The following is a 17044-nucleotide window of genomic DNA, read 5'->3' on the forward strand; positions in this document are numbered from 1 at the left end:
TTAATTTCAAAATTACATTTTTGTCAATATTAACCTCTATTTGCAAGGACATTTTGTATATAAAAATGTACCTATACCATTGAGTATTCTTTTTATTAAGCAAGGCAAAGACTTGTATGTCTCCAAATATTGCTTAAATCTCCAAAGACAGCTGAATAAATAAACATTATGTGATCTGTAGTCCAAAAGTCTGCAAATGACTCCATAGGATGTAAAAAAAAAGGAAAGAAAACAAAAACTATAATTCCTTCTAAGTATTTCTTGGAGCCAATGATCAGCAGTTTTGTTTAAGTTCTGAGACCCCTGAGTCTCCATAAAAATAACTTTGAAATATTATATTATGTGTGAAAATTTTACACACATGCACATTTATAATGAGCAGGCAAGCCCTCTGCCCTTCCTCAACCTGATAATCAACCATAGTGCCTACTCAAACATGGAAAAAATAAAAGATTCAGAAGTCTAAAGCACATAATCTTAGTGCCATTTAGAACCATGTGTATTTCTGAAATCCTCTATTACTGCAAATCTCTCCGTTGTATTTTCTACTGAATTGTCTGTTTCTCATTATCAGAGTCTAAAAGAAATTTGATACAGTCATGTAACACTTGGAGAAGGAGCGTTAGAAAAATGCATTCCAAAGTATTCAGCTTATCTTTTCTTTCCAAAGCAGTAACTACTGTCTGACTTTTCTCCTCTAGAGAAGCCAGTTGGGAGGGTGAAGGAAAAAAATCAAACCAAAGTAAATTAAACAATGGCCCTGTGCCTGAATCAATCACAGACATCAGCTTTTCAACAGTGAATTGTAGTTAACAGGCTAGGGCACCATTAACATGGAGAATTCTTACTCTGCAAAGCCACCTTTTGCTTATAGAATAGAGACGACACCATTCTTTGAACTAAGCTTGCCAGAATAAGGTGATGTGGGCAAAGCTGGAGATTGGCAATACTGGTAACTGTGATAGTCAGATCGCTACTATCCTCGATAAATCAGGAGACGAACTCCTAGAGATGGACTATGGTACATTTTATTCTTAGCATGGCCAGGATTCAGGTATGACATGTCATCCTTCCTCCAGAGTGAAGACGTTGGAGAAAAGAAAATCTGGAGGAAAAATTGTAAAATATGAACCTTGAAGAAAGCATGTGTTATTCCAACAGGTGTTTCTGTCTGCTCCTGTAAGTCAGCTGGGTTATTCAGATATTACACAGATAGTGTTCAGACAACTCTCAATGCACATCTGATCAATTAAGTCAGAATTTTGTTTTTGCAATTCAAGCTTTTAAGAAGCATTATAGTTAAAATACATAGCACAGGCATGCTGGGATAATTGGTTGTCAAAGTACATTGGTACCACTGAGTAGTCTTAAAATAGCAGGAAATACAACTGAATACTGGAAAGGAAAACACTATTTCACTTTTTCAAATAAAACATATTGCACCTCTGAGTTCACAATGGGATATTTGCTGAGAGCCTGTAATTAACTCATAATGATGAGAACCACAGTAGTAAACATTTCCTTAGCAAAATGTTCACTTGTTTTCATTATTTCCTACTTTTTTGCTATTTCTTTGTCACTTTTTAAGTTAGCTTGTCACTATTGATCTGGAAGGGAATGGAGTAAAGGGCAAATAATTTTTCAAGATGCAGAATATTCATTTTAATGACCCAGAAAACATACTTCTGGATAAAACCAGGACATCATCAGAGTGCAAACGTCTAAGAAAAATGAGGGGACTTCATGACCTATTGGTAAAATTATTTTAGTTTGAAAACTCAGAACCAAGGAAACCAAAATGTGGCTCAATAACAGATCACCTATATCAGCTGCTTCTAGATTGACCTCCCTCCCCACTCGCAGCTGTCAAATTAATCTTCCCAAATACCTTTTCATCATGTCACTCCTTTGCTCAAAATCCTTCAATAGCTGCTCAATACCAACAGCACAGAGTCCACATTCTTTGGCCCAGGCATTAAGCCCTCTCTACAATCTGGTTGCAATTTTCTTTTCTTGATTCATTTCCCACTCTTCTCTTACAACACAGTGGTCCCTGTGAGTTCTCTGCTCCGGTCTATGCAACGCCTTTGAAAAGACTACCTGCTTTCTTCTTTTCTTGTTCTTTTCTCAAGCTGTTCACTGGCGGGGGTGTTCCTCCATTCCTTGGCTCTACTCAGACACAACCTGAAGCTCTGCTTTGGATCACAGCATACATGGCCAGGTAGGGCTACCTGTTCAGCAAATGCAACTTGGCTCTGTGTGAGAGTGCGAGCTCCATGCAAGCAGTGCATGCATGCTAATTCGCCTCAGTTGTGTCGGACTCTTTGTGACCCCATGAACTGCAGCCCACCAGGCTCCTCTGTCCATGGAATTCTCCTTGCAAGAATACTTCATTGGATTGCCATGCCCTCCTCCAAGGGGTCTTCTCAACCCAGGGATCAAACCTGTGTCTCCTGCATTGGCAGGCAGGTTCTTTACCACTAACAGCATCTGGGAAGCCCAAGCAGGTGTGTATTACACTACTTTGTCTCTCCTTTGCATCTCCCACTATTGTCAGCACAGGATGGAGACACTGGATAAAGAGGCACCGATTGATAGAACAATTGTTACTACAATACACAAGGCAATAGCCTAGTATCTGTCTCACCAGTGTCATTTAGAAATAGCTGGTCCATTACCAAAAAAAACAAGATGTCCCTCCCACTCCAAATTTCTCTGTAACTTTCCCCAAAGTGAGAGTAAGGCAGAGAGTAAAACACATACATTTTCCAAAGTATTTGGGTTGACTTTGTAAAAAATCCAAATCTAACTTATATTTTCAAAGGTGGGGCAAAATTAAATAATTCTCATATATGTAAATAATAATAATAATTTAATTGCTTTAGATATGCAAACACAGCTGAATGTAGGATGCAGTCAGAATTACTGGGCCCAGTAGTGACCCAGCTCTTGGTGTGATGCCTTGGCTGAAGGAAAGGACTCTAGTTACACCTGCCTGACTGGGTTGATCGCTTATACTTCTGTCCTGCCAGTAATTCTTCTCCCAGTGGGCTGAACAATAGTTCTCTAATGAAAATCAGATCAGGTCCCTCCTCTGCTTCAATCTTGCCTAGGGCTTCCCCATCACATCTGAATAAAATGTACTATCTTTTCATGATATATAATGTCTATTGCTTGAATTCATCCTCCACAGTCTCCCCTCACCCACCACCCTCCAGCTGCCCTGGTCTTCCTCCTGGTCCTCTGTCTTTGCATTTACTGTTTCTCCAGCCCAAACACTCCACCTTTGATCTGTGCCTGGCAGGCTTCTTACAACCACTCTCAAATACCGGTCCTCAGTTAGATCTTTCTTGTGACCACATCTAAATTCAGTAGTTCCCCTTCCCTCACCATAATCTCTATCACATCACCTTATTAAAAAACAAAACAGCCCCTACTAGGATCTGAAATAATCTTCTTTAGTTAGTTGCTTACTTGCCTTATGTCTATCTCCTTTCCCTGGAAGTAAATACCATTCTGCCCCAGATCTTATCTGTTTTGATCACTGTTGTACTATTGTCATCAGAAAACTGCTTGGTATAGAGCATGTGATCAATAAATATTTGTCCAATTAATAAACTTGCCTAAAGTTACATAGCTAGGAAGTGACAGAACTAGCCCTGAGACCCAAGTACGTCCATCTCTGTGACCAGCATGGTGCTGCCACCCAGCCTGTCCAGGGCTGATGGTGCCACAAGCTTCTGCTTTCACCATCCTGGGGCTGACCCAGCAGTTCCACACAAGGAATCTTAGATCCAAGATGAAGACACCATAGAAAGTCAATAGACCTGTCTATCCAAGGAGTGTAGCCTATCACTCAGACCTCAGCCTACATGGGGAAATGTGCTGCAGAAGAATCAGCTGGAGCGACAATCGCATCTTATTGATGGGGGCACTTATATATTTGTTAGATGCAACTCAGCATTTATGCCCAACGTGTAAGGCATGGAGAATGAAGGGAATGTCTGGAAAGGGAAACAGCTACATGTGGTTCACTATAGAAACTGATTAACAATATGCACTCATTTGTTAGATATTGAAAAGAGCAAGAAAGGCAACAGTAAAGTCATAAAGCAGTTTGATTTGGGAATGGCGGAGTAGGTCTTTGGGGTTAGCAGATGCAAACTATAATATATAGAATAGATAACAAGATCCTACTGTATAGCACAGGGAACTATATTTAATAGCATAGGGAATATATCTGTTCTGTTCTGTTCCGTCGCTCAGTCGTGTCCGACTCTATGCGACCCCGTGGACTGTAGCCTACCAGGCTTCTCCATCCATGGGATTCTCCAGGCAAGAATACTGGAGTGGGTTACCGTTTCCTTCTCCAGGGGATCTTCCTGACCCAGGGATTGAACCCGGGTCTCCCACATTGGAGGCAGAAGCTTTAACCTCTGAGCCACCAGGGAATATATAAATACATATATTTAATAGCATATATTAATAGCATAGGGAACCCTATGACAAACCATAATGGAAATGAATATAAGTAAAAAAGAATGTTTATATATGTATAACTGAATCACTTTTCTGTACAGAAGAAGTTAATACATTGTAACACAACTATGCTTCAACTGAAAAGTAAATTTAAAATATCCAGTCTTGGCTATGAAATTGAAAGTGAAAGTCGCTCAGTCATGTCTGACTCTTTGTGACCCCATGGACTATACAGTCCGTGGAATTCTCCAGGCCAGAATACTAGAGTGGGTAGCCTTTCCCTTTTCCAGGGTACTTCCCAACCTAGGGATCGAAGCCAGGTCTCCTGTATTGCAGGCAGATTCTTCACCAGCTGAGCCATCAGGGAAGCCCAAGAATACAAGAGTGGGTAGCCCATCCCTTCTCCAGTGGATCTTCCCAACCCAGGAATCGAACCAGGGTCTGCTGCATTGCAGGTGGATTCTTTATTGATTGAGTTATCAGTGAAGTCTACATTCAAATCAAATTTCCATTCTTGTAAAAGTATAGTCTATAGCCTATGTTTATCTGAGAAAGCAGTCTTTGGGGGACAAAGTTTTCCTTGTGTAAATTCATTATCAACTAGCATTGACATTTAATCATCTTGTAATCCTTGATGAATGATGACTAACCTAAAAATTAGAGAAATATTATATAATAAGACAACAGGGATTGATTCATGGGGTCCCACCGACTTAAAATTACTTGAAATGTTAAATGTATTGGAAAAAGAATAACAGAAAAATACTGACTCAGACAAAGGCATGCAAATGATGTTTCCTGTTACAGAGATTGTTTTAAAAGATGCAAATGCCTATTGTGTCATGATTCTGCAACAACTTATTTGCAGATAAATTGCATAGTAAAGTCAAACATTACTATTTATTGCCAATTGGAAAGAAGGAAAAAAATGGGAAGCTCTGTGTCTGGGGAGGGATTCTGTAGTTTGGCACATTTGGTGGTTCTTAAATTAAACTGCTTTTCTGAACGAGTTTGTCTCTGAGTATGTGGTGGCCCACATACTAATTTGGATTGCTTGTGGCCACAGAACCAGTGAGGGGGCTCCATTCATAAACAGCCCACAATACATGACAGTGCTGTAAGGCTCATAGGAGAAAGTTAGCTGAGAACTGCAGTATACCAGAGGGGGTTTGGAGAAAATTTCCATCCAGACTACAAATTGTAGACATTGATTTGAAATAAATTGTGACTGATGATCAGTCGATGACAATTTCCATAATCATTATGCTGTCCGTAATTTATCAAGGTAATGATATTTGTGTCCCCGATGTCACATTCATCCTATACTGAGGGACTGAAGAACATGCTGTGATTTTTAAAAGCCCTTATTAAGAACTGACTGGTTTTGTTATACTTCCAGCCGTAATCAGTGGGATGGCTGAAAGTGAATAAAACATTGAAACAATCCTGCTAGGTTTGTAATAAAATTCTTTTGACAAAATCTTCTATAGCACGAAGGCAAAGATTTTATGCTTACAGCATTTTAATTAAATCCTTCTTATCAAGATTGTTCAGTGTAGTTTGCCAATATGCTTTGGAAAGAGATATTACAGCACACTGGGCAAAAAAAATCTGCCAAAGAACCTCCCCTTAACCCTTCTGGCCCATTTTCCCCTGGAATACTTGCTTTCCCTTTTAGATCACAGTTACTTATTTATGACCATGATTTTCAACTCGCGTATGGTCAACAGGTATATTCACATCCTGCCCTTCCTCCCATTAGACACAAAATTGATGAACAATATTCTCATCCTAAATCAGAAAAAAAACTAATGACATTAAACACTAAATGTCATAAGTATCTCTTCACCAAAAGTGAAAGTGAGCTGAGAAAGTCAACGACAGTGATATAATTAACAAAATTAACAAATGTGTTTTGAGATTGCCATTATAAAACGAATCATGATTAGATTGCAAATGCTATAGCATCACTTATATTTTCTTAGAGCAAGGTTTAAATACATACAACCAAATACAGTTGAAAGAATTTCACAAATAATTCTAGCTTGGCATCTTGAGATTTTAACAAAGTTAAGATAAAGCAAAGTACTTTGATTAGAATCAGAAACAGAATATTTCAGATATTTGTTTCATGTAGCTAAAACTATAATTGTTATCTACAAACTTCCATTTGTTTTTGAAGTAATCCTATCTTACTAGTCTACTACCGCTCAATTATCTCAACTCGTGCTGTATTTGTACTGTCTAATCCGGGTTCCTGGCTTCATTAACTTATCATTGATTTCTTTTTACTGTGAACATAAAATACACCATGTTGACCATTTTTAAGTGTATAATAGCATTCAGTGAATTCATAATGTTCTTCGACCCTCACCATTATGCCCAGTTTCATTACTTTTAAGTTGTTTCTTATTTACTATCTGTCACCTATAAAAGAAAAAAGATGATAATTACAGTAGCAACTTCATATTGTTTTTGTTAGAAATAAATGAGATGCTATGATATTGGCAAAGCCTGCCTGGTGTATCTGAAGTGCTAAACTACATATTCCATGCTTGACCTGTTTCATTCTAATGTTGACATTAACTCTCTTGAGGGCAAAAATCCTTACCAGAACCTCACAATACAATAACTTAAATTGATATTCTAATAAATTCTAGTATTAGAAATGGTTCCACAAATATCACCCTAGAACCTCATCATAAAACCTCAGGTAACAAATAAAACCAGGTTCTGTCTTCTGATTGTACAGATGAGAAAAGTCAATCTCTGAAAGTTTATCAAGTCTTTTACCCCAGGTCCCATAGTCAAAGAGTGGAGTTAGAAACTGAACATAGCACTTAGCACTCAGGAGGTATGCAATTATTAATGTGTGTAAATAAATGGATGAATTAAAATGACAGAATTTTGACCTCAAGTTCTTCACTCCTCCAAACACAGAACAGGGACTGCTTTGTCACCTGACTTGCTTATCTCCAGCCTTTATTCAGCATTCCTGTTTGCTAAGATCCACCAGGACTGACTGTGGGCTCTTGCTTCTTTTAATTCTTTGAGATTCACTTTTTCTCTTTGGGAAAGGAAAAAGTCCCATCCCATGCTCTCAAGGCACATTTCCGGATGGGATAACTTGGACTTTGGGACGTGACCACTGTGGTTGATTGTGTTCTGTGGGTTGCATTGCTGGGTGTTGGGAGGGTGTAGAGCATGAATGTTAAAATGAGTTAGACTCACTGGAAAGTAGGGGGCATTAGAATGTCACATTACGGTAGTTTGTACAAGGAAGTACTTTTTAACAAAAAAATATTTATTTTAATTGGAGGCTAATTATAATATTGCAGTGGTTTTTGCCATACATCGAGAGGAGGGCTGATCTAAGGGAACCCTTGAAGTGGGGAAGGAGGCTGACACTTGGGCCTCACCCGTGTCTCTTTAAGTGGTCCAGGATCACCTCAGTGGTCCATGGATCATTGGCACCAGAACGTGCAAGATTGGAAGTACAGTTTGCCTGACTGCTAGTAGTGGTTCTGACTTTGGGTTCAGCCTCTCTTCTCTCCAGCTAACCAGGCCATTTGAAATGAAACTGCTTTACTCCCAGTGGCGATATAATTTGGAAACTAAATAATTTTGGCTGTGTGGAATGGAGTGAAGGAGAAAATTGAAAATAACAGGCAATAAATTTAATATACTCAAAAACTGTATCAAAAGAAAGGTAACCTGGGCTATTCTTACACACATTAAAAAACAAAGGATTTTTTTAGTGTAATAGGGAAAATGTTCCAAGAAAAATATTTCACCTGTTGTATTTTGGAATATTTTGATATTAACATTTAAGATGTAGAATATATATTTCACAAAAGCAGCAGTAACTTACCTATTAAGAAATTAGGTAGAGTATATGCATTCATGCAAATAATATATAACATAATAACAGTAATATGATTTATAGATTGGTAAGCATTATAATTTTAAAAAATCTCTTAATATAACAAGTATTACTAAACTGTAGAAATATGGATTTTTGTTAAACTTTGAAAACAAATTTTGAGAAATGTAAGCTTCCTATGTAGCTTTTCAAACAAATGCCATTTAAAAATATTTTAAATGTCACTTGAAAAAAGTAAATATCAAAATTTATTTCTAGACACATTTGATGCAAAAATGTATCAAGTTTCTATCAAAAGCATGTAAAATGATTTAGTCTGTGCTATTAAAAAAAATCTCTTTTTAATCAAGCCATACTGACTAACATAATACAGTTAAAGCTGTTAGAAACATTTGTAATTTCTATTTAGATGAGGAAAGGATTACTGAGGAGAAAGACACAATGAGAATCAGGACTAAGAGGGGAACGCAAAAGAGTAAGTTAAAAATAAAGATGAGGAGAGGTAAAGGCAGGAAAAAAAAGCCAAAAAAGGGAAACATGGAAAGGAGAAGGCAGGGGAGGGGAGAAGGAGAGGGAGGGAGAGAAAAAGGCATGAAAGGGGAAATGGGAGTGAAATTTGAGAATGCACACTTCATTAATGAAATGATAAGAGAGGGAGAGGGACAGGTACTTTTAATTTCAAAATGCAAGCAAACCAAAACCAGCAGCCATGTCTTGCTAATATACCTTCTTCTTAAATAGGCGTAACATTATTTTAGTTTTCTGCAAGTCACGGCAAAATTTAGAGGGATTATCTTTGTGTCTATCAACAGATCATAATGGGTATTTCAGAATTTTCAAAGATAATTCAGAAAAATTCCAATAATGTCTGCATAATGTCACACAAAAGGACCTGGGTAAACTCAACAGACATCAACTTGAAGGATGACACCATATTCCATTAGCTTGCTTTTGCTTTGACTTTTTAAGTGGCTTTTAAAAACATTTTTGAATTTTTAAACACATTAAAGAAACACTATAATGCTTTTTAGTGTGTTGAGTATGTAAAGTACATTTTTTCCTGCAGCATAATTGAAATCTAATTAATCATTTTCTCTAGAGATTTATGTTTTTAAAGAAAACTATTGTGACAACAATAGAGACATGACTTTGCTTGTCACCACTTAAAATATTTCAGTTGAGGCAACAGTATAATTTTGTGAAAATGTGTACACACTTTGATTAGTTCTGTCCTAAAAATTTACAAAAGAAATTAACAGCCCAACTGAGATGTTTGTTAATGCTCACATCTTTAAGATAGTCATTGTGTTTTCATCTTTTAAAATAAGAAATTGATTTATCAGCAATTTCAATTATATTCATTTGTTTTCCATTTATGGATTAGGGGAATAATGTGTCCCCTTTAGTTGTGGACTGAGATATTAACCTATTTTTCCCCCTCATGATAGTTTTAGTGCTGATTTATTAATAATTAGCTTGGAGGCCTCCCCTTGTAGCTGAAATATGAATGCCTGGTTGCACAGTTTATGAGTGAAATGTCAATTTTAGTGCCAAGGGTTACTTTCTGCTTCTCCATCTGGAGCTCACACAACTAGATGTGTGCGTTGTTCTATATGTTCCAATCCGTTGGCTATAGGGAATCTGCAGTTATACTCTTGGAATTGTCTCATTAGCTCACAGGATCCCTAATGACAGCCCTACTCTCTACTGACATTTTGTTTCCAAGACGGTCAGGATCCCTTGTGTTATTTAAGGTCCTGGAAGCCATTGCTTTGCATATGTAAATATCATCTGTCTATCTATCAATCTACATATATGACCAGCATAGACAGCATATTAAATAGCAAAGACATTACTTTGCCAACAAAGGTCCATCTAGTCAAAGCTATGGCTTTTCCAGTAGTCACGTATGGATATGAAAGTCGGACTATAAAGAAAGCTGAGCACTGAAGAATTGATGCTTTTGAACTGTGGTGTTGGGGATTTCTTGAGAGTCCCTTGTACTGCAAGGAGATCAAACCAGTCAATCCTAAAGGAGATCAACACTGAATATTCATTGGAAGGACTGATGCTGAAGCTGAAGCTCCAATACTTTGGCCACCTGATGCAAAGAGCTGACTCATTGGAAGAAACCTTGATGCTGGGGAAGATTGAGGGCAGGAAGAGAAGGGGATGGCAGAGGATGAGCTGGTTAGATGGCATCACTGACTCAATAGACATGAGTTTGAGCAAGCTCTGGGAGTTGGCGATGGACAGGGAAGCCTAGTGTGCTGCAGTCCTTGGGGCTGCAGAGTCAGACACGATTGAGCAACTGAACTGAACCGATATATGTATGTATGAAAGTGAGAGTGATAGTTGTTCAGTCATGTCCGACTCTTTATGACCCCATGGACTGTAGCCCACTACGCCCCTCTGTCCATGAGATTCTCCAGGCAAGAATACTGGAGTGGTTTGCCATGCCCTCTTCATACTGCTGCTGCTGCTAAGTTGCTTCAGTCGTGTCGACTCTGTGTGACCCCATAGACGACAGCCCACCAGGCTCCCCCATCCCTGGGTTTCTCCAGGCAAGAACACTGGAGTGGGTTGCCATTTCCTTCTCCAATGCGTGAAAGTGAAAAGTGAAAGTGAAGCTGCTCAGTCGTGTTTGACTCTTAGCGACCCCATGGACTGCAGCCCACCAGGCTCCTCCATCCATGGGATTTTCCAGGCAAGAGTACTAGAGTGGGTTGCCATTTCCTTCTCCAGTAATATCAGTATATCTATCAAAAATACATATCTTATTAGTATATGTTATATAGTCAGTATATAACCATATATATACAACTCGTTTACATGTTTATCTTCTATATATGCATAGGCATACCACATTTTATTGTGATTTTCTTTATTACACTTCACAGATATGTTTTTTACAGACTGGAGGCTTGTGGCAACTCTGCATCAAGCAAGTCTATTGGTGCCATTTTTCCAATAGCATGTATTGACTTTGTATCTGTGATCTTTGAGGTTACTACTGCAAAAAGATTAACACTTGCTGAAGGCTCAAATGATGATTATCATTTTCACCAATAAAGTAATTGAATAAAATTTTAAATTAAGGTATATACTTTTTTTTTAGACATAATGCTATTGCACACTCGGTAGACTAGTGTAGTGTAAGCATAACTTCTATATGCACTGGGAAAGCAAAAAAGCCATGTGATTTGCTTTTTTGTGATATTTGCTTTATTATGATGGTCTTTCAGAATTGAACCTGTGATATCTCTGAGGTCTGTCTATAATACATTAATGTATATGCCATAATCAATACTAATGAATTAATTCAACCAAAAAAGAGGGGAAAAGATAAGAAACAAATACAAAGATGTTGGTTACTAAGGATATTTAGCTTTTTCTTAAAAAAAAAAAAAGTATGGGTCACATAATGCCAATGTGAAGGGTAGGGTTGGGGACAGATTGAAGAGAAACTAGTGCAAATAATACCTACTCAGATTATCCCTTAACCTTTCATTTGATTATGGCACAATGCCTATTTTTGCATAAAAGGAGATACTGAACCTCAATAACAAGGCAGGTTTACTTTTTTCTAAATGTAACCAGTGAAAGTTACCTTAATGCTAAAGGTTTAGGTATGTAAAGCTGTGAAATTACTAATTCACTTGTATTCTCTGTTATAATGCCTTCCATATGGATAGGATTTTCATATCTAAAAGAGATCCATATGGAAATTCTGGAGCCATGACTTTCCTCCCAATGTAGCCACTAAGCTTCCAGCTGCTGGTGTTCTGAAAGCAGCCTTGTCTCACCACAGGACAGCAAGGACACTGCGAGCCCCACTTGGGCTGCACCTTGGGACACAGAACCTATGGGAGGGGAGGGCAGTGGTTATTTATACTGCTGTGAACAAAACAATTTTCATTTTAGCTGTCATTTTGGTTCATATAGTGACTGTTCTTTAATGGATTTATTTATTCATTGCACAACTGACCAGTTCTATACTTAATATTGTTTGCTAATATGCGGTCCATTTCCATAAGGTTCACTGTCACCTGTGGTGGTTGCTGTAAACAGATTCCTGGGCTCCAAGCTACGCTGAAAGCAGAGACCTTGTGTGAGGTTTTCCCTCATCATGTCCATAGCATCTGGTCTGAGTCTTAAACACAGTAGTCAGTCAATAAATATTCGTTCAGAGGAAAAATTAATGAAAACTAGAAAATAAGATCCATTCAAAACTACTGAAAAAAATGCAAGCCCAGGTAAAATGGTCCTGCTATTATTAGTCATCTTCAAAAAATTGGACTAAAATAATTCAAAGGAAATTCCTAATAAATCTTTAAGCTGAGTCAATGGGAAAATTAAATTTATTTGATAGTAATATGTCCTAGAGACAGTCTTACAAAGATATATTCTATTAAACAATCTAGAAGTTTTTTCTGCAATGTTCCTACAGAGAAGTTTAAATTTTTACCCATATTATATAACTTCCCAAAGTTAGATTTAAAAAAAAAGTTGAAAGCATTTAAAAGTTTTAAAAAATTTTGGCTATATGGTTATTTTTTAATTGTTTATAGACAAACTCCAAGTGACTCAGGAATTTTGTACAATAAGTAGTTCTAACACGTTAAAATTATCTATAGAAAATCACATAGGGAAACAGTAAAAACAGGAAAGAGAAACTGAAATGTAGTAAAAATAATATAGAAAACTGATGTCAAATGCCCAAAAATAAAAAGCACAGTGGTGAAAGAGAGCGTGCATATAAGGTAGAGAGTTTATGAGGATTTTTCAGAAATGACAGAAAGCCTTACTATGAATAGTAATCAGCAGACTCTGAAAGTTTGTAAGCAAGAAAAGGAAGAAAGCTACAGTTTGCCAGGAGGACAGACCAAGAGGCTCCGGCCACTAAATAACTCTTCCCTGAGTGAAGATTTGTCCTTTTCTAGTGAAGGGATAGAGTATTAATAAATGCATGAATCTAGGCAGGTCTTGGTCCTAAAACCAAGTTACAGTTACAGATTCTATAACTAGATCTATGTACCCTTTCACATACTTGATATAGAAGAATGGCAAGTTAAGTGTGCTAGACAGGAATGTTTCTCAAACACTTGGTTTTATATTAAAACACTGTATTTATTTCTGCATTAATATATATATATGTGTGTATATATATATATGTGTATGTGTGTATATATATATATATATAAAACAGGTAGTAATATATGATCAATATTTCCTTCTCTATCCACTAGCATTGTATTCTAAAAAATACAGATTCATCTAGCCGATTTTACATTCCAATATTTAAGACAAGCACTAGAATGATAAGGAAATATAAAGTATATGTGTTCTATGGATTTCCTGATTAATAGCAAAATTTGGACCAAATTAGGTCACTCTCATCACTAGCATTTCATAATTCAAAAGTAAATTATATTTTATTACTAAGAGCTTAAATGCAGCCATTCAAATACTTGTGTTAATATATTTAAAAATTTTGCTACTCAAAAAAATAGTCATAAGTTTTAAAAAGGATAGGCTACATTTCTTAGAAAACAACTCTCAAAACAAATTCAATGCGGGTAATGTACTTTACTCCTTAATCATACAAATTTATAAACTGTGTAAAAGACTCATTGATCCCCAATACTTAAGTATCACATTGCATGAATAACAAATGATATAAAATATGCAAAATAATAGCACATTAGCCTAAATAACACTAATAAATTGCAAAGCTTAGCATGAAATGGAAAATCACTAATGGAGCACAATGCAATTTGTCTATGCAACAAGCAAAGACTCATACATAATGTAAGAGTACAAATATTAGCAGCAGGCACAGAGAGGACAATTGAAATGTGTTTTTATGGACAGGATGGATTGATCTGGAAAGTGGTTCCTGAGAAGATTCCACTTACTCTGAAGAGCATCTTGGGAGATGGTCATGATTTTCCACCTGCTTCTGAAACTAATATTGTTTAGATAACCTGTATTCTTTACACATATTGTTTGGATAACCTGTATTCTTTATTCTTTGTGAGTTGAAAAAAATGAAGTTATTTTGAGCAGTTTCTATGAGATCATTAGAACAATGGTCATTTGATCTGGAATTTTCTTGCGTGGCATATTTCTATTTGGTATTCAAGGTCCAAGTGCTATAATTAAAAATCCTTTCCTTCACTCTATAGATAGCACCTGTAATGTAATGAAAGCTAAAAATATGCTAAAAGATGAGACTTAAGGTCTTAGTATACTGGAGCTCCATCCTGACAAGATTCAATATCATCCAGAAGCTAGTATATGGCAGGGGCATCTTGGATTCCATTCAAGGGAAATAAGTCACAAACACATTAGAAGGAACTTGTTAGGACTATGTTCCAACCAAAAGTTGGTCCCCAGGCAAAGAGATTGATGATAACATTATTAAGTAAAGCTCAGGTGTTTTCTACTTTCATTTTTACCTTAATATCACCTCTAGATTTAATTGGTATTTCAAAAGAGAATATAGTTTGAATTTGAACACCTTGTATCTAAAGGTGAGTGTAAGGATGAGAGTTTGAAGGTTATATGAAGTTGTCAAAAGTCATAAAGCTGCTACTAATTTTGAGATAAAAATAAATTGTGCTACTGAAGGAAAAGCTTAGCTAATTCAATAGGGAATAGAATAACGAGTTCATCTAATATAGTCCCTAAAAGTGAAGAGAAGATTTTAGTCAAAGGAACTTAGAGAAGATGGAATCTGTTTGTAACAGAACACTCTGGGGATGTAGAGTGAGTAAAAATAGTTTTGTCCTTCACTCATTTCTATCCTCATTGGTTCATTTATGAGCTTCCTTTTGAATTCTGATCCCAACGGCTCACTCAGGAAAAATACAACCGATATTCCATGTCCATCCATCATATTGCCCATGATACATTAGTGATCAATACCATCAATATAAACAATTTTAATGTTAACATTTCCTCAAAAAAGAGAATTTGAAGCATATTTAATACTATCTACCATGAGATGTATACATCTTGGAGATGTCTGGACTTGGAGTGTCATAAAACAATTGTGATAATGCTCAGGTGACCTCTTAATACCTTAGACTAATTGAACAAACTATGGGATGCTCAGTCAGAGCATACCTGCTTCATGCATATGATTTGCTGCTGCTGCTGCTGCTGCTAAGTCACTTCAGTCGTGTCTGACTCTGTGTGACCCCATAGACGGAAGCCCACCAGGCTCCCCCGTCCCTGGGATTCTCCAGGCAAGAACACTGGAGTGGGTTGCCATTTCCTTCTCCAATGTGTGGAAGTGAAAAGTGAAAGTGAAGTCGCTCAGTCATGTCCGACCCTTAGCGACCCCATGGACTGCAGCCTACCAGGCTCCTCCATCCATGGGATTTTCTAGGCAAGAGTACTGGAGTGGCTTGCCATTGTCTTCTCCGTATGATTTGCTACTGAGCATTAAATAGTAAATGGATTAGCCAAGAGGGAGTTGCAGAGAAATATTTATGATGTGGTACAAATATTTTGTTTCAGAGATTATATATATGAGGAATTGGTTAATTATGCACTTAAGTCCTACTGATCAGAAAACTTATTATAAAAATAAAACAGAATGGGTTAAACAGACTGATAGAGAATTAGATGCTTAAAATAGAATTGAGGCTTAGGATAAAATAGAAATTAATGAAATAAAAGTATAATATGACCACTGATAAACAGGTAAAAGCTTGTTTCTGACTTGATTTTTAAGGTAATAAACAGAAAAATAATACTTAAAATTCATTTCCATTGTCTTTCTATTGTAGTAGATAACAGATTTTACCAAGTGTATTATCTACTATCTGATTACTTTTGTAATTTTTAAATTATTACATTTGACAAGATTTTTTATTTATTTAGTAACAAATTTTTATAAATGTTACCAGCAGAACATATTCTCTTAATGTCATTTGTAGAACTTAATGCTCCTGTAATGCATTTTTGCTTCTGTACTTTGCTTGCTGCTCGTAAAACCAGTTACTCCATTTTAAGAAAAGGTTGTTTTTAAGTAAAGATTCCTAAAATTGTTAAAAAAAAATAAAATAAAAAGTTGAAAAAAACAAACAAAAAAAATAAATAAAAAGTACAAACTTTCAGCTGTAAGATAAATGAGTACCAGAGATATAATATTCAACATATTAAATGTAATTATTAATAACACTGCTGTATGTTATGTGTGAAGTCTTTGGGGAGAGTATGTTCTGGAAGTTCTCATCACAAGAAAAAAATTATTTTTCTATTTCTTTAATTTTGTACCTATGTGAAATGGTGACCGGACTTGTGATAATCACTTCATGATATATGTGGATCAAATGATTATGCTGTACACCTTGAACTTGTACAGTACTGTATGTTAATTATGTCTCAATAAAACTGAAAGGAAAAAAAAAAGAGTCTCCAACTCAGAAAAAAAAAGTTACAGAGATTAGTAAACATATATTTAGATATGAAAAATGAAGAAAAAATTCACACATATCACTAAATTTGAATTTAATTTATTGAAAGTCAAGGAGATCCAACCAGTCCATTCTAAAGGAGATCAATCCTGGGTGTTCATTGGAAGGAGTGATGCTGAAGCTGAAACTCCAATACTTTGGCCACCTCATGTGACGAGTTGACTCACTGGAAAAGACTCTGATGCTGGGAAGG

The sequence above is a fragment of the Moschus berezovskii genome, chromosome 26 (assembly GCF_049115385.1).
Source record: "Moschus berezovskii isolate FMDL1 chromosome 26, NW_MosBer_1.0, whole genome shotgun sequence".
Taxonomy (NCBI): domain Eukaryota; kingdom Metazoa; phylum Chordata; class Mammalia; order Artiodactyla; family Moschidae; genus Moschus; species Moschus berezovskii.